Source organism: Misgurnus anguillicaudatus, chromosome 3 (assembly GCF_027580225.2).
Source record: "Misgurnus anguillicaudatus chromosome 3, ASM2758022v2, whole genome shotgun sequence".
NCBI classification, from domain to species: Eukaryota; Metazoa; Chordata; class Actinopteri; order Cypriniformes; family Cobitidae; genus Misgurnus; species Misgurnus anguillicaudatus.
The window spans coordinates 12,230,864-12,250,925 of NC_073339.2; the positions used below are offsets into that span (position 1 = coordinate 12,230,864).

Sequence of the window (20,062 nt, forward strand, 5' to 3'; positions counted from 1 at the left end):
TTTTAAATAAAAAATTATTTAATTTTACTGCTTAAAAGTGCATTTATTGACAAAAGTAAGTTGTAAATAAACATTTAATTTTTGAGTATATTAAAAAGAGTGATCTTTATCTTTTAGTATAGGCTATATTTATCTGGGAAAGCTGGAGTAGCCTGTCCGTCCTGCAATATATAACACACGAAAACAACCCGTTGTTATTTTTTACAAATGAGTAATAATACACAATAAACAGTTTCTCTCTCTCTCTCTCTCTCTGTGCAATGCTTCAAAGCAGTTGTTTTAATGTATTGCCAGAAGAGGACGCTGTTCCACTGACAACCATAATAGACTTCAGCGTGAAAGTGAAGACAACCAGCCTATTTGTTTGTTGTTTGTAAAATAAAAATTGTTTGTGAATATAAACACATTGTTTGCGTATATTTAACACATTATGTGTCATTTTTGTGTTAAAATTAATTAAAGGGACAGCACAAGTTGTGGTAAAAGTAATACAAAATATTATAATGTCGTTACAATAACACAGATAGGCTGCATCTATCTAGTTAGGGACAGCGCATTTAGTGTGTTTTCCCTAAAATAACACCAATTGTGTTGTTTTTAACACAACTGTCTTTAGTGTGTGCGTTGGAAAATCATTATTTTAATCAAGAGTACTTGCTTGGAAGTGATGATAATAAAACATTCAACCTTTTTATAATTACAGACAATGTAATTCAATTCAAGTTTTTTTCTATTTTTCACACATTTACACTTTTGCAAAGCAACTTTACTTTATACATACACTGAAAAAAATTATTCATTCAATTTACTTATTTTTTTTTAGGTAAGTGGTTGCAATCAATTTATTTAAGCTACATTTAAAAAGATTAGTAAAGTAAAATAAAATAAAAAACTTTTGTTTAAATGTAGCTTAAATAAATTGATTGCAACCACTTACCTTAAAAAAATTGAGTAAATTGAATAAATCATTTTTTTCAGTGAGAGACAAAAATTATGAAAATATATCCATTATATATTTTTTTTTACAATTTTTATAAGTAGTAATTGCCATAGTAATTGTGAAAACAATTGTCTGTAAGATACTATTTTACTAGTGCTATTTATAAAATGTATAGGTTATTATTAGGCTAATACAAATAATTGTCTGTGGGGTTGTAATTGTACCATAAATTCAATACATTTATTTTCACAATAACAATCTGGGTTCTCCCTTTAAGACAATACAATACAATACAATACAAGTTTATTTGTATAGCACATTTAAAAAAACAATTTAAAATTGACCACAGTGCTTTACAGAAACGAGATCAAACAACAACAAACTAACAATCACATATCACTTTGTCGGCATCGATGTGATGGTGATACAGCTGATTTATGAGTTGTAGTGACAGTGGTTATTACAAAACACATAGTCAAATGTAATCTTTATTATTCAGTATAGTAGCTAATAAAAAGCAACTTACTAATTAAGAAATTAAGTCATAATGTGCATGTAATTTTTCCATTCATGCCCATATCAAAATTCTAGTGGTGTTTGTTGTGAGTATTAACCCGTCCTCTAATTACAGATAAAACCAAAAGCCTTCCCAAATGTCACACCTTCGATTTAACGCATACGGACGTAATATGACTTAAACAACGTCCAATTGAAATTCATTAATAACGATGAATTTGTACAAGTAATTACCAGCTCTGATAACAAACACTGGAACAATACGCTAATCAGCGACCCGGTTTGAATTTGGCTACCCACAGTTCACTGCGGCGGGTTCTCAGCAGGCCTGCTGGGCCGTGCGTGGCTATGGAAACAGGACGCGCCTAATTACACGGTAAAATCTTTCACCCGCCCGAACGGAACGAGTCATTGTACAGTGTCGCTTTCTTCCCCTCCGTCTTTCAACACGGGGCTAGATTGGCGCTGGCCCCGGGGTTTGTGGGAACTAGGAGAGCCCTTTCACGCAAGCCCTCCTCAGGTCGACATTATTACACGGCCAATTAAGTCAGTTCAGCGAGCACGAACCTGGGCAGAACAGCAGAGCTGATTGTTTTCCACCCATACCCCTCCCCAAACTACGCCTGCATTTACCTACCCCGACCGACCTAACTTACTTGGTTTCTGCCACGCACATTAAAATCAACTAATTTGCTCGACTAAAATATGAAGCGCTACTTGTTTGTTTGGAAGGCATTATTGCTGCTCAAATAATGGCTTGGATTACAAACAAGCCTGAGGCGAACAGCCGAAAACAGGTGACTTGTTGGTTTTGGAAGGAAAACAAACATGCGATGGAGACTAAGGTTCGAGGCAGCTGTGGATCCTGCACGCTCAGCTGGTGTCACACAAAGAAACAGGTGACGGGGTAGGGATGTTTGCCCTGCGAGGGTGCGCCGCGTGCCTCTTTCCCTGGAACGAGCTTGCTCGGTAAACCTGCACCTGGCCTGGTGGTCTTGGCAACATCTGACAACCTCCAGCAGATGTTCGGCCCTCTTTTGTCGACTCCGCAGGACAAAACTGCCGTGAGTGTTGCTCCTTCCCACACTTACAGAGAGGTTGAGAGGCTCTGGGAGTGAAGATGGGTAATTGTTCATTAGCAATTTTAATTACCAGGTGCTCGGGGTCCCGTCTGAAAGAGTGTAAACAGGGTGACACTCACAACTCAGCAGAGAAAGTGTTATTGCTTTTTCATAGCTCAGGACATCATTTCATTTAAGTATCAACTTGATTTTAATTTTTAGGAGACATAAAGAAAGAAACAAAATGTTAAAATAGCTACATTAAGGCAGTGTTTCTCAACTACCAGAACATTTTTGTTTTCTCATATAGACAACATAAACACGCAGCTTTCGTGGTCATCACGTAACTTCCGGTAAACTCTGCGAAGAATAAGTAACAACAAAGTCCTTTTAAAGTAGTTTATTTATATAACAAGCAAAATAAACAACACATAGATTACATAGAAACCCAAAACATTTGTTATTTTCGACGAGGTATTTGTTTAAGAGTTTTGTTTCAGCAACTAGTCAGATTATTAAACAAACTGAAACCGTGAGTAAAGTACGGACCAGACGCTTATCGCGTCACCGCACATGCGCCCGATGAAACGGTCTATAGAGGGTATGCATATGATGTCACTGTCGGCGAGAGGGACTGCGGTTACGCCCACTGAGTGGCAAAAGACAGAGCGGCAGCATTTGAGTACAGCGTGACATCGGCGAAAACATGGTGAAAACACGTCGAAATGGGAAAAAATCAGTTGTGCGATAGACTGTACTAACAGATTAACAAGAATTCGGAGCGATCGTTTTACAGACTGCCAAAAAACACAGAAAGGAGAAGTAAATTGATCGTTCATGCCAATGTCCACAGACCACAGGTGAGTTGATAAGTTGCTAGGATCACTAGTGTGGACGTTAAAATTAACGATCAATTTACTTCACCTCTCTGCGTTTTTCGGCAGTCTGTAAAACGATAGCTCCGAATTACTGTTAATCTGTTACTAAAGTCTCTTGCACAACAGCTTTTTCCCATTTGACACGTTTTCCCCGTGTTTTCGCCGATGTCACGCTGTATTCAAATGCTGCCGCTCTGTCTTTTGCCACTCAGTGGGAGTAACCGCAGATCCTCTCGCATACCCTCTATAAAAACGCCCAATTTAGCCAAACGTGGCTAGAAGGCATACAGCTATGGTCAAAATCTTGTAAAATCTCGCCATATGAGCTGTGTTTTCTTCCTAATCCTACCCCCAAATTCTACACCAAACATTTCACAGAATTTAGGTTGTAGCTGTATCCCATCTAGACAGAGGCATTACTTTCATCCTAATCCTACCACCCCACCTACCCCTAAACCTAAACCCAACATCTCGTAAGATTTGGCCGTAGCTGTATGTCATCTAGCCAAAAAACTATTTATCCCTCTTTAGACGGTTTTAGCAGAAGCAACATAAACAAACGGATTTCGTGGAACAAACGTATCCTCCGGTAAACTCTGCAAGAGTAAATTAATTCTTGCTTGAATTAATGCGGGCTGCGCAAAACTATTAGCACGTCACATTGTGGTACCACGAAAGCGATTTGAAAGCATACAAAGTCCTCTACTCTCAAATCACTCTCACGCAAGTGTGATGTCACAAGCCGATCGGTCTGCGGAGCGCCACTGAATAAATCTGTGACCTTAAAAAACACAAAAATGAGCTGATGAGTTGAATGTACGTGGTGTTTTATTAACATGATCTCAAAAATTTGATTAATTTATTTGTGGCACAAATGTTTTTTCGTGTCACTCAGATGAATTTCTATAAATAGTTTTTCGTGTCCATGGCACGACTTTCTTTTTCGTGTCATTTTATATTGTTTTCTCATTTTCCCCTTTATTTTTAAAGCAACACTAAAGAGTTTTTGCTCTTTGCTCCCCCTACAGGTTGGAAGTGGAACTGTCCATTACCACTGTCATAAATAATTTAGCCTACTGCAGCATAGCTGGCTCTGATTGGATTGTAGGTCTGCCATAAAGCAAGTTTTTGTAGTTTTCACTCGAACTACAGGACCGTGACCCGACGGTTGGAAACTTCTTTAGTGCCGTTTGGCCAATAGAGGGCTGTAAAGCGAATGTGAAAGTGCCGTTCACCCTGTTTCGAGTGGATGAACGACTGAAACTTTTTTGGAAACGTTATTTTAAGGTAAAAAAACTCTTTAATTTTGCTTTAAATCATTCTCGACTGGAGTTGGGGTTAGAGTTGGGGTTAGGATGTCTATGTAACAGAAAGTGATTCTAACCCAAACCCCAAGCGACAATGTTAAGAAAATAGAAAAAAACAATGAAAAAAAACAATACATAAAATGCCACGAAAAAGAAAGTCGTGCCACGGACACGAAAAACTATTTATAGAAATTTGTGCGAGTGACACGAAAAATACATTCATGCTTAAGGCACGAAAAAAAAGCTGAATTTTGTGCCATAGACACATAAATTAATAAAATTTTTTGTGACTATAACACAACTTTCTATGAGATCAGTCTGTGTTTTATATAGGGAGACATTTGGAGAGAAACCCTGGTGATTCACATATTGCATCTTTTGCGCGCTCAAGTTCGTTATTTCAACTGTAGGCGAGCGATATGCGCGCTCATAATGGAAACGACGTAGTCGTTTTTTCCAGGCGTGAACGCATCACATCGAGTTAAAAACATTTTTACTTTTCAGAATGATGCAAGTGCACCATAGGTCATGTGACAAAAACCTATGTGCCTAGCGTTTCCATGCGTTTTATAGGCGCAACATGTGAACGACCCATTAAAGTTACGGCTGTAAGATTAATGTAGTTTTTATAGGTAAAATATTTTGGATTTGGGAGAATTTAATAAAAAATGTGTTTAGTGTACATTAAAATCTTTAATAATATTAACTTTCGATTAAAGATTTGGCAAAACTAAAATCAATTTTGTGATATTGATGACATCTGAATCTCGAGATTTCTGTACCCTTTAATCAGGAAAATATATCTAAAAGGCAGGAGATTTAATCAGAAGAAATAATAGATGTTAAAGAGATCTCATTTATTATTATTTTTTCTTGTAGGTGCTCATAACTGTGATGCACCATATTGATTAATATAAGAAAAAAAAACATTTATAGTAAAAAAATAAAATAATGATCAATTACACTTGCACCTGTTTACACTTTTGCAACACCGGTTGCATGCACCACTTTGACAACAGATGGCAGTGAGCATGATCCAAGTAAACTTGTGCTCTTCTGTTCCTTGTCTGTTAACCTTGCAAATTCTGCTGGGTTTTTTCATTTGACAAAAGGACCCGAGGACGTCTTCTTAATCAAAGACATTTTTCCTGCAAGATTCTACTAGAGCACAAAATAGGTAACACTTCTTTGTTCACGAGCATTTTTGTCTCCATTCGAAAAATCAAAGCGCCTAAGATCGTACAAGGCTAAGGTGCTTCTTTATGTGAAAATTACCGTCTTGCACACATTTCTAACACGGCATACATAAAGAAATGTGCGTGCATTGACCCAATCAACTTCTTGTTCTCATTTGGAGCGTACACGAAGCCTTGAGCGGCTTTCAGACCTCGATAACCATACACCATTGACCAAGTTTGCTCTCACACACAATATTGAGAATTTATGTATTTAAGCTCTCCTGACGAAGGTCACCCATAGGCCAAAGTCATTAGGACACAAACTCTCCTTTATCTCTCAGATGTCTTTATTGATCTGTGATCTTACTGTAGTGCATAATAGGACAGAACTTTTCCGAAGGTCCTGAGGGAGGCTTTTGTATCGCGGTCCAGCACGACATTTAGTATTGGTTTAGGTGGAGCGAAGAATATTTCCACATCACGGAATGGTTTTCACTGAAAACCAGTACACTTCCGTTATATTTAATTATTATATTATTTTTATTTAGTTCTCTCTGTGTTCCAGGAAAACATATGGATTAAACAAGCATACAGTATGTGCGTTTGGATGACAATCTCTCTAGTTCCTCAGCGCAGAGATCATAACTGATGAAGCTTCGCTCAGTCACCTGATCTGAGATGAATGACGCTTTGGCTGTGTGTGACAGAAAGGAAGAAAGGGGCACTCAGGCTGGAGGTATAGACCCCTTCAAGGTTTGTAAACATTGAATGACTATCGGGTGCGCGCGCAGCATGGGGTCGAACTGTTCATACCATTTAGGCTTTATAATTTAATCTAACAGTGCTGAAAAATGATGACTTACCTCAAATGAAGTGAGCACTACAAACACAAGCCTCTTTGATCTTTGCATTGTCCCAGTCTGCACGTTAATTGCTTGCAGACGCAGATATTGTATTTTTTTGTTTTTGAGATTCTGCATGACTCGCGAAAACTTAACGGAAGACCTGGTGCGATTTTCACAGCCCACGACGTAAGTAGGCATTTTTGACGATACCGAATAATACGCAACTGAATCTGCTGTAATGACTTTTCTGACCCCGACATGCGCAGTGGGAACAGCCTGTGACGTGAACTGTGAAGGGGTCTATAGTGAATAAACAGAACAATACAGACCAAATTGAAATCTTTTACTGTGGACTGATATACACACACGAAATACAAAACTGTTTATGCACATATGGAACACCTAGATGGTTAATTTTTAGAGAGAAAATTATTTACAGCACAGTATAATTATTATTATCTAGTGATTTACGCATTATATCAATCAGACCAGGAAATCTAATTATGTTTGGCTATTTTCAAAAATTGGCCAATAGCTGTGCCTGCTTATCAGATCAAAAAATCTGTTCATAATCTTGTTGATACACAATAGACTTTTTGTTTTCTTGTTTTGGTGTGAATTTCTAAGCTGCAGTCTGTAACGTTTGTCTCTTTATCACCATCTCTGTTTAAAACATAAAATTGCAGGTTGTTTTAGTTAGCCCCTGTCCAAAATGGCACCCTAAACAGTTACGGTCTTCCTACAGAGGGACAGCATCAGGTGTGCCTAATACCTCAAAAATGCTGCATAAAGCCGTGGTAGAGGTGTCAAGCGTGAGTGATTTCAATGTTAAGTCAATGTGAAGATGCGCGTCTGGAGGTCTCGCGGCGTGAATGAGGCGTTAAGTGTGGCGCGGTAGACACGATTCCACCTCATTCACTCGTCCAGGTTGTGCGAATGGCGCGAATTGAGCGTTGCCGTGGGAAACGCGCAAGTTTAAAAATTAGAACTTTGGCGGAAAAACACTCCGCGTTAACCAATCAGGAGCTTGCTCTAGTAGTGATTACAGAAAGTGAGCGGAGTCACAGAAGCCCCTTCCATGACGGGAATTTCTGTGTGAATATCTCGATGACTAGAAATTCACGCGCGAATGAAGCGAGTAAACTCAAAATGTTCAAGAGGCAAATTAGACACGGTAGATGCAAATTTGATGCCTCAAACGCGGCTGTGTGAACCCACAGTAATGCTACGTACACACCAAATGCGGGGCTCGCGTTACTCGCTCTAGATTACTCGCGGGATTTAACTTTGTGTCATGCGAATTTTTCGCTCAAGTTGAATATTCCCAGTGCAGGCTGGGAAAACTGCGCATATCGACCGAAAAAGTGGGTGCTCTTGAGCCCCCTTTTGAAACCTAAACTGATAAATGGGACACCTTACGATCTTGTGGACTTAACAGACATGCAGACACGGTGACAATTGACTGTAAAGTGCAAGTTTTAGTCGTGCGTAAGGTCTACACCGTAGCTAAGCCGTAGGTTATCCGTACCCTGTGTGTAGCCTCTGAGACGCGCACCTCGCTAAAATTTGAACAGCCGTCCTTTCTACGCGGACCACAAGCACTGTGATTGGTTCAATAGAACCCTTCCTGTCAGGTAAAAAAACTGTTTCATATGTCTTTCTGTTTGCGAGTATGGAGACAGTTGTAATTTAACATTTTTAAGTTTAACCCCAATATTATTGCATAAAATAAATAAACCCCCAATACATGGCCATAAGCCACATTAGATATCAGCAATTTGAAAACCATATCCACCACTACTAGTGTAACTAGTAACTTTACCAATATTTATGTAATTCTATTATTTATGCAGCCTAGTCTTACGAAATTACGTACCTATAGGCACTTAATATTTTGATTCTTTTTCATGATACTGTCACTAATTTCCAAGTTTTTTTGTGATCGTATCATGAATTTCTGTTTACGTGTCATTGTCACATATTGGTTACTCTGGTTTCTGTTTTTCCTATTTTCTTACCATTGTCGCTTCGGTTTAGGGTTAGATTTACATAAAATGACGTCCTTACCAAAACCCAACTCTAACCCTAACGCCAGGCGACAATGGTTTAAAATTTTGAAAATATAAAAAAATCTGAAAAAATTGTATAAACCAATACATAAAGTGACATCCTAACGCAAACAACAAATCTAACCCTAAACCGAAGCGAAAATGGTTTGAAAATAGGAAAAAGCAGTTGAGTAACTAATACGTGACAATCAGTCCCTCCAGAAAAACGCGATTGTGCGATCGCAGGATTTATTGCATAATCAGGCAAATCCGCATATTTATGTGGGGCTGCATTTTTTCCAAATACGACGCACTTTCGCCGCATTAATTACAGATTTCCGCGCACAAAATATGCGGGGCTTGCATGATTTCATAATCCTCGCATTTTCGTAGCTAAAAGTCACATATATATTAGCAGAAAGTTGAAAAATCTTGCATTTACTTCACCTAAGCGCAGCCATGTCCTCCGTTGCCATGGGAACGTTATGAAGTGACGTGATTATGTGACGTGAACATCATTGCAGCTTTTGAAAGTTTCCACAGTTTTTGCAAGTTCCGCAATTTTCGAAAATTCCCCCAATTCCTTCGCATAAATTGCATAAATATCCCGCATATTCCATCGCATTTTTTCAGAAAACGTGCCGCAAAATCAAGGATTTTTGCCCGCAACAATAAAAAAAAAACTCTGCGTTTTTCTGGAAGGACTGGACAATGACACGTTAACAGAAATTCGTGACAGTATCATGAAAAAGAATTAAAAAATTATGTGCCTAGAGGTACCTAATTTTGTGAGACTGGGTAGCATTTATGACAAACTAAATGACAAACATTTGGATATTTGCTTGCTAAAGTTGAACGTTTGAGAAAGTGGGCCTGACTGGGACTCGCTTGTGGCCATTTCGAAGTCTCAATTGGGTTGTGTTAGTGCCTATGGCGTATCAGTCTAGCGCCCATGCTGATAGCTAATGGCCTAATCCATATCACATTACAAACTAGATGATTAAGTGCTGTCTCACAGTAGGATTATCATGGGATTATTATGGGATCAGTTGTATCTCTGATCTTCTGAAAGACTCTCTCTTCAAGTACCTTCCCAGAGCTACATCAAATCGCATCAGATACACTCAAAAGACTTCAATCAGGTGCTGGGCAACCTGCAGACAGGACATTTCCATTGCTGCTGTAATTGGGTATTAATAATACATGATGCCAGTGTTGAAAATCATTAGGTTTTGACTGAAGTATATCCTCTTTAATGTACACTACACATTTAGTGACTCAATAAAGATCCATGTGACTTAAATAATGAAAGACATGGAGGAAATTTTTAATTCGTCAGACCCATCAACACAGGCAGGATTGTAAAACGCAAGCTCTTACGGTCTATGACTTTCTCATTATTGCCCCCCTGAAAGGTTTTATCGTTTCCATCAGAGGCAGGTTAACGTGAGACTGTTGATGTTTGACTTCAGTTAACGCTGAAGGCCGCCTGGTGCCGTGCAGATCCATAGATCCTAAACCAACCGGAACATGATCCCTGGAACCCTCCCATTCTCATGTTGGATTGGTTTACAGATGATTGACATCTCTTGGCTTGCTCCCAAGAACTTAGGAGTTCAGAAATGCTTGTGCTATAGCGACTTCCCACATGAATGACCCATATAAACAGGATTTTTTGTTTCCATAATTTTAATATTTTAAATGTGCAGTCTTTATGATGTATTTGAAATATTGGAAATGGGAATCCTTGGCCACTAGGTTTTAATCTTTTTAACTGATATTTAATCTGATATTTAAAATCTGACTTATTTTACTGTCGTTGGTAGTATCACCTGTCATCTGTCACCTGTCAGCGTAAGTTTCCTTCAGCTGACTGGCTAAACACAACTAACAGGTAAAAATATCAAGCTTTTAATGTGCAGTGTTACATTTTATTACATAGCTCCTTGGAACGCTTCATTTCGATTGGCCAGTCACAAAATTTGCACATTTGTTATTTCCAGATAACAACTAATAACACACGATAACCCAGATGTTGCAAATAATTTTGACAGATACAGTTTAATATTGCATTAAACATAAATATGTCTTGTATTTCCAAATGATTAAACCAAGAACACTGAAAAAAAAATGATTCATTGAATTTAATCAATTTTTTTAAGGTAAGTGGTTGCAATCAATTTATTTAAGCTACATTTAAACAAAAAAGATTAGTAACGTCAAATAAAATATAAAACTTTTGTTTAAATGTAGCTTAAATAAATTGATTGCAACCACTTACCTTAAAAAAATTGATTAAATTCAATGAATCATTTTTTTCAGTGAGTGAATTCCTAATATTTGAATGTCTAATCCTAAAAACAAAAGTAAATTAGTTCTCCTAGTGGAAGATCTGCATTTGTTAAAAATTAGCAAATTAAATCTTTTAACCCTCATAAGACCCTATTTTCCTGTATACGGTAGAGTTCCGCAGGGGTAAAAATGACCCCAGAAATTAAAAAAAGTGATTACAAAAAATATATACATTTTTAATGATACAAATTATATAGAATTGTTTTTATTTACTTCCCATTTATACATTAATGCTGTGTTTTGGGAAATATGAAGTACTTTTATACCTGTTTACCACTAAATTCCTCAACTACACCATTATCTTGCCTGTAAAATATCAAATTTTTGTGAAAAATTCTAAATTTGATTTAAATTGTTTTTAGATATTGATCTAGATGTTATGTGTTGAATTCGGCCATCAGGTGTTTAGAAAAAAACATAAAAGAATTACAGTTTAGGAAATAAATCATTTCGACCAGAGAGGCCCATAGAGACCCATTCGTTTCACTGGATGTGGCCAACTACTCAAATCACTACTTTAGTGATACATTTTGTGAATTTATGTATATATAAACATTACAAAAAATAAATATTATTTCAAATAGTAGAATTTTTTTGTAGTTGTTGATGCATTTTGAAATGTCTGTTTTTACAAAATGCCACAGAAATTTGAATGTAAGTGTGCGTGTGTCTCTGTGTTTGTGTGTGCGCACGCGTCTGTGCATGTGTGTGTCTGTGCACGTGTGCAGTGTTGGGGTAACACATTACAAGTAACGTGCATTACGTAATAATATTACTTTTCTAAAGTAAAGAGTAAAATAACGCATTACTTTATAAATGTACACATTAATATTTGAGTTACTTTTTAAACAAGTAATGCGAGTTACTTTTCAGTTCAATTAATTAGATAATTTTTTTTAATTAAAAACAATAATGTACTAAATTAAACTGAATGTAGTCGCGTTTGAGGAGCAGTTTGAGTCAGAAAACCGAGATGGCAGGCCAGAGCACATTTTTGCAATGGAAATATGCAATTTATGAATGCAATTTATGAATGCAGAACAGATCAAGCCTCAGCCAAGTAAGAAAAAGTAACGCAAGTAATGCATGCATTACTTTCCATGAAAAGTAATTAAGTAACACATTTAGTTACTTTTTGGGGGAGTAACTTAATATTGTAATGAATTACTTTCAAAAGTAACTTTCCCCTACACTGTTTATGTGTGTTTGTGTCTTTATGTGTGTGTCTGTGTCTTTATGTGTGTGTAAGTTTTACTTTGACTTTGTGTGTGAGTCTGTGTGTGCACGCACCTGTGTAAGCATAAGACCCCACCAATTTACATCTTTGTTTTGCATCTGTGGCTGTTTTTTGCCCAATTCTGTAAAAAATGCTTTCTGTGGCAGTCATATCTTTGGGTGTTTGTGTGTGTGTTGTGTGTGTGGTTAAGCATGTCTTTTTTATACTGCATTTGTGCTCTAGTACCAGGCCTAATTTTCTGTGTTGAAATTTTTTGATTTATTCTAGATGCATTGGTTTTATTTTGACAAATAAAAAAATTGCATTTCCATTCATTTTCAATTGGGGTCATTTTTACCCCCAAAGGGGCTCTTTTTACACATCTTTAGAACAACCGAATCAAGCCCAGTTTTTTATATGAATATTGACAGATAAGTCACAAAATCTTATTCCACTGAAATGAAGGGAACCATGTTAGTAAGAAAAGTGGCTTGGGGGTAAGATTGACACAAATGGACATATAAGGGTTAAATCAATATTTAAGGTTCCTTACCTTACTTATGAGGTAAATAGCAGTGCATAAGCGGGATAATGTACAGACAGCTGGTTGTTATAGCTAAATAAGCCCCTTCAGTGTGATACACTGTGTCGGGTCCTGACACAGTCGGGGCTTATTTCTGTGATAACAACCGGCTGCCTATACATTATCCTTCACATAATAAGTAGATGATGTTACCTGTTGCTACAGTTTTGCTTTCTCTTGCTGAGGATTAAAATAAAAGGTCTAATGTTCTGCTAGTTCCTTATACAAAATGTATAAACATGCCACCAAGTCATACCTCCAATACAATACATTTACACTTTCAACGACAAAAACAAAAGTGCAAATAAAGCACTCGCATCAGAGACAAACCTTTACAAAAAATTTACCGGACCCTGTCTGTGAAAACCCAGCTAAGGTCATTTTTGGTGATTTATTGTTTTCTACATAAAATCATCCTATATGTAAAGAACATTCTGTAAAATATTTATATCTTTAATGTCAAAGATTGAAATCAAACTTTAATGCTCCCAAATCTCATTACACTATGAGACTGGATTTCACAGACAGGGTCACAAATAAAAACATACAGTACACAGAATCATGGGTTATTTAAGGTTGTAGATTAAGGGTCTCTCCATTCAAAAGGGGGCACTGTTACTGCATTGCATATTACAGAAGAGGGGAGAGCAGGTCACAAAGTAACGTTTTTTTTTTTTTTGCTTTGACTCTCATTAAGAAAATAATAAGTTAGATTAATAATTTTTTAGACAATCAACACATCTCTGCTACAAGTGAACACTTACAGTTTGTTTGTGGGACCTACCGTTATCATAAAATTACACCCTAAGTGACAGCAGTGCAAACGTTACAACTTACCCCATAGGTGGGGTTCATTGTAACAATTAGAGGGTTTGTTGTAACACCTGCTAGAAAATTTTGTTTAAACAAATAATTCAATAAAATTCTGTCTATATACTTAAGGTGGATGTTGTTTATATATCTGCTTATAATAGATAGATATCCACACATTCATCCATGATCTTTCATCTCATCATTCTTCTATTTTGCAGCAATGTATATAAATAGATTTATTTGAAAGAATTAAATTAAGAAATATCATAATTGTTTCATAATTGTTATTTCCTCTGGTATTGTATTAACAGTTATTATTTTGATTAATAGTATTTACATTGTTTTAATTGCATTATCATTGTATTCCTGAGGCTTAATTGTAACACTATTTAACTGTTAAAACTAACCCCACTGTGTAAAAATGTTTTCAATCCCAGCTATCAGTTACTAGGAGTTGCTGACATGTTTTAAAGTGGTGTTATTATGTTATAGGTAACAAGACAGTGATTAAAATAATATAAGGTTGGATTTGATGACTTATGCAGTGGCGGATTTAGCAAATTGGGGGCCCAAGGTGAATGTATGTATGGGGGCCCCCCATCAAATCTATAAAAAAGGGAAAAAAATATTCCAAAATGAAGATGGAAAGCAGAGAACACACAAAGTGTAGCACTACAAAACCAATAGAGAATAAGTAAATGGGGCAAAAACAGCCACGAACAGTAAATGACGAAGAAAAAAAATGTAATCTGATGCTGCACAAAAACTAGCAATGCACCAAAGCCAATGTTTTTAAAACTGTGATAAAAGGTTAAAAAAAATCCAGTCCACAATCACTTTTTATATTGAAAAGAAGTAATTAATAAGCATTTTCCCAAATTAAGCACCCCATAGTGGACGAAAACATCCCCAACATAACATAAGGGTTAATTTGCTTTTTCTGTAGTAACGTTATTTATTTCACCACAAAATAATTTTTATCCGTGTAGGGCTAAGGCTATTACTAGCAGAACTAGGCGGTTAAATCACCAAAGCCCCATTTTCGCGTTTAAATTTGTCTTGATTCGTCTCTATTCCTGTACTTTCCCAGTCCTCCTGTCACTCTGTGTTTATCTTTCGCGCCGTTATGGACTAGTCCATTTAATTGTGAAAGAAGGGGGTGTATGTGTGTAGTGACAGATAAACATGAACTGGATATTTTAACGACTATTTCAAAGTTTCAACGTATTTTTAAGAAGATTAATACAATTTACAATGCTTTTGAAGTGTTCATGATGATAAGGGTTTTATTTATTTATTTATTAGGTTTGTTGGGGGCCCCCTAATATGACCGCTGATAGGGGGCCCCAAGCAGCCGCCTACCTATGCCTCTATGTTAAGACCGCCTCTGGACTTATGCAACCAACTCAGAAATCAAAAAACAAAACATAAGATGAAGAAATTTATTTCCATGCCTCCGAAACACTCTTTGTTCAATTTGTGTTTAACCAAAACACATCAAAACTTTTCATAAATTCACAGGAGATCATCTTCTGACAGTAAGAAAAAAAGACAAAAAGCACAGATTGCTCGGCACTGTATAAATATGTAAAGCAACCGTGTGACAATTAACCCCACGTTTCAGTTGTGTGTGTAAGCAATGGTCTTAAAAACAAAGCAGTGTATAATTTTATAGTAAAACTTGAACAAGCATTTTTTAAAAACAAATATTTAAGGAGCACCTATTGTCCGATTCACATTTTTACATTTCCTTTTGTGTGTAAGTGTGTATTAGTACATGTTATCAATATACAAAAGGTACGAACCCCAAAGTAAGTTTTTACATTAAACTTTTAGAATCCACCCTGAGAAACATTTATTTGATTAAAAAGTGACAAAAAAAGGCAAAAGCCATTGTTTGATATTGTGGATTTCCACAAAGAAAATCTATAACCTCATTGAAAAAATGTAATGAACGCTTTGAAGAAGGTATAGGAGAGAATCAAGAGAAGCAAAATTTTTGGTTTTTAAAGAGGACACCTCCTGATGTTTCTTCCCCACTCAGAATTGAGTACCCTGGGTCGCTGCACCCTGCATATCAGTGCCCTCCCTGCATATTCCTGTTCATCTGACATTAGGCCCGACTTAGTCCCAAAAGCAGCCAGCACCCCGCGGAGTACACTCCATTACATTCTGCCTACACACTTTGTCTGTCATACTAAAAGCCAAACCTGGGGAGCAAGGAGAGGTTAAAAGGTACAAAATGAGCCCCGGACGAAAAGAGCAGGAGGTTTCCGAGGCTGATTGCTCTGATCTGATTGGGCGTGTGGTTGAATTGAAGTATCTCACATCTCTCAATGTATACGGTCGGATGTTGCTCTAGTCTGTGGGGTTTAGGCCATTGTCTTTGCTTTGAATCTAAGTCATTATAAGTCCATTCAGTTAGGTCCTATTGTTATAAAGATAATTGGCTTCCCTACCAGGTACTTGACTACTTAAACTATACATCAGTATCTAAATTCTTGCCTTTTCCTGTGAAATATCAATGTAGGAAGATCTGAAGTCATGCTTTCTCATAAGACTAATGGACGTTTACATGTAATAAAGGAAGTTTAATACTGACAGGTCTTCAAAAATGATTATGTGCGTCTAATGTATAGCAATGATTAGTTGTGTGACCATTGGGTTCATTTTCTCATGAAAGGTCTCAAAGTCTTTTCAATTTGTATTTAAAGATGAGAACAATGTGTTGATAAAGCTTTATCAGCAATGTCATTTCCTCATTTTAGCATTATAGTACCGGCTAAAAGTTTCAGGTCACTGTACTGAACTCAAAAACCTTTTGATCTGAAGGCGTATGTCTTTGAAATCTTTGAAATTAGTTATGTGGAGAATAACATAATTGTGCCAACATAATAATTTCATTTTCATTCATTACAAATAAAATTTAAAAAAGACATTCCAGTATGAAGCTAAAGAAGCTGGCTGATAAAATGCCAAAAGTACATTTTTAAACATTTTAGGTAAAGGGTGGGTACTTTAAAGAAGCAACAATAATAGTTATGATATCATTTTCTTTGTTCTTGTCACAACATAATGCACATAGTTATATTTAAAAGAATGCAAAAGCCATAAAAAAATTTTTTTCAAATCAATTCAATTTTATTTATGTAGCGCTTTTTACAATTGCTTATCGTTCTAAAGCATTTTCACATGAAGTAGAACTAAATAAAACAGAGAAAAGCAAAGAACAACAAAGCATGATACTTTTTAAATAAAGTTTAGGATGGAGTATTTGAAGTTTGGAGTGATTCAAATGTATTTCTTATTTAAATACTGTTGTGTAATAAGTAGGACACGATTCCAAATTATATTATGAACATATAATCTAGTACAAGAGTACAAGGAGGTATTCAATTTTGTTAGTAATAAAATAATGCAATAAGTAATACTTATTGTTTGCCATCCACTTTCTGATATCATTGACACAGCCTGTTAACCTACAAAACTGGTGGGTTTCTTCAGGTTCTATGGAAATGTAAAGCTGGGTATAAAGCATGTATAACAAGAAGATGATAGGGCCTAGAACTGATCCTTGTGGCATGCCATATTTAACCTGAGAGTAACAAGACGTTTCCTCATTTGCATAAACAAAGTGATAGCAGTTGGTTAGACATAAACCAGGCTAATGGCTGACCACTAATGCCGTCATAATTTTCTAGTCTTATCTAGTAGAATTTTATGCTCTATTGTGTCAAAGGCTGCAGTAATACGAGAAGCGAGATTGCACGACAATCTGATGCTAAAATGAGGTCATTTGTAACTCTAATCAAGTTTCTGTGTTATAGTGGGGCACTAATCCTGATTGGAATTTTTCATACATACTATTTTGCTAAAAAAAATGCGCAGTTGGCTGGTCACTACTTTTTGCAATATTTTAAATATAAAGGGAGATTTGAAATTGGTCTAAAACTTGTTAGCTCTTTCTGGTCAAGATTTGGCTTTTTAATGACTAATAACTCCCAGTTTGAAGGCTGTTGAAACGTACCTTATTTCTGGCAACAAGTTGATAATATTGAGCACCGGTTCTGATACTGCAGAGAAAAGCTCTTTCTGTATATCTGTGGGGAGAGGATCTAATATACACAATGACAATTTGGATGATTTTATTTGTTTTTAAAAGCTCTTCCGGTGAAATAGCAGTAAATGAATCAAGTTTTATTTGTGGCAGCCTGTAGTTCGGTGTACTGTTGGATATAATGGTTAATACCTGATTACAAAACTTCAATATTTTTCCTAAATATCCCAATTTTGTTTGTGAAAAAAATATTTTCAAAATGTATACTTATATATTGCGTTGTGTGAATCATTTAAATAATCTCCTCCCATAAATGTTGCATCTGAAAGGGAAACTCCTAGAAATGCATATGCAATAAGGTTAGTCGCAAAAATAACTAGACCACACCTTTTCAGCACTAATTATCCACTGCGTGTCTTTAGTGAATCCCGATAACGTTATTCAACAACAAAATGATGGTTTGCGCTGGCGCAAGCTGTTAGTAGATCTGGCCCTAAATGTTTTACTGCTAACTCATCAAAACAAACCCAACCCCTCAAGTTTGACATTCTAGTCTATAAAAATAGATTGGTGAAGGTAATAAACTAAAACATACACCCTTACATTACTACACATAGTTTCCACTAACTTATGTAGAATGTCACCTGACGAGTTGTTTTGGTCACATTATGAAGGACATAAACACTGCTTCTTTGTCAAAGGCAGACAAACTTCCAGAATCCTCTTCTGTGCTGAGATGCCAAAACACAACTGAGAGAGAGAGAGAGACAGAGAGAGAGAGAGAGAGAGAGACTTTGGTATCTTGTAAGATCAAAAAACATTGAAATATGTGACCCTGTCTGTGCAATCCGAGTTAAAGTCTCATAATCTAATTATAAGAAATTATGAGATTAGGATAGTTTGATTTTACATTGATTTCAATCTTTGACATGGCCTTAAATCAATATTAAAGATATCAAGGTTTTATTTTTACATAATGTTCTTTCCATTTTGTATGATGATTTTACCAGTAAATCACAAAAAATGACTTGGGCTGGGGAACTGATTACCCCTAACTAATTGCTTGCTGGTCAGACTAGTTCTTAAGACACAGTCTTTACTAACCGGCTATGTTTAACAGAATAGGTTTTATTTGTGATCTCAATTCCTGTGAACAGTCAGTCACATGATCAGTGAAAAAGAGAGATAAACAAATTAGCATTTCATATTTCAAAGAAATACAGACTTGATGCTGGTTTAAATTTGGTGAGGTTTATTTTGATGTAAACTATCATTATAGTTGACCAGTGAAATGAAGGCTATAAAACTCTTTCAAATTTATATAAAGATTTAACATTTCAATATGAATAGGGTAGAGAGGGAGGGGAATTATGAAATAGCCATACAAAACAATAGTTAATGGTTCAGAAAACTTTCACAATCTAAAACACACGATGATTCCCGAGAATGTAGCGCAGCCTCACGCGGAGTTCAATTAGTCAACCAATTAGCGCTGGTCCAAGCTCAACGGGTGAACGCCGCCATGTGACCGACAGATCTCGCCCAGCAGTCCTTACAGCCATAGCCTCTATAGCCAGGTTGATTTCTGTGGCTTTGGTGGGCAGTCAGGATGTTAATTATCGCGGTCTGGAGTCAGCGGCTTAAAGTGGCGACCGCAGATCAGATTCGAGACGCACGCAGCGTAGAGGTATGGCGCGAGCGGTATCTGCGTCATTTATAACGTGCCACCAATCTGGACTCTCTAGCACACAGGTGTGAGTCCACCCCGGCGAGAGCTCGAAGAACAAAAGCATGTGTCAAAAAGTGAATTTAACATGCGTGTCACCTACTTCTCTTTAAAACGGATTAGGCGTGACCCCTTTTATAAAATCAGCAACTTGTATCATTTTTTGGAAGCTAATGGAATCCTTATGTGAGCCTTTATAAAAACATAGGTATTGTGTTGACCCCCCAAAAAAATGTATGAAAAAATTAAGTGGCCTATTGTTAAGGGGTTTTGTTCATTTTATGACAAATTAAACACATTCCCCTCACCCCTAAACGTATATGTGTTTATTACACGGCTCATTGGAATGCTTGATTCTGATTGGCCAGTCTCGACATTTGCAGGTTTGTTATTCCCAGATAACAACCGCTCAAAATAACACACAGTAACCCCCGTTGCTGCAAATAATTTTGACAGGTAAATTTTAATATTACACAAAAGTTAAATATAAATATGTCTTTTAATAACATATATAACATTATAATTACAAATGATTAAACCAA

At 36.5% G+C, this 20,062-nt stretch overlaps 2 long non-coding RNA genes across 3 annotated transcripts in view; one reads left to right on the forward strand and one right to left on the reverse strand.

Moving 5' to 3' along the window:
• Positions 1–1,597: 1,597 nt before the first annotated feature.
• On the forward strand, positions 1,598–10,878 carry LOC129444198 (uncharacterized). The gene is made up of 3 exons (XR_008644343.2): positions 1,598–2,520; positions 6,446–6,616; positions 10,210–10,878. It is a non-coding gene; the product is annotated as an uncharacterized lncRNA (long non-coding RNA).
• Positions 10,879–15,502: 4,624 nt separating this feature from the next.
• Positions 15,503–20,062, reverse strand: part of LOC129444199 (uncharacterized) — a 138,836-nt gene continuing 134,276 nt past the window's right edge. For both annotated transcript variants that reach the window (XR_012365651.1, XR_008644344.2), the window contains exon 6: positions 15,503–18,544. This is a non-coding gene — a long non-coding RNA (uncharacterized lncRNA). The remainder of the gene's footprint in view (positions 18,545–20,062) is intronic.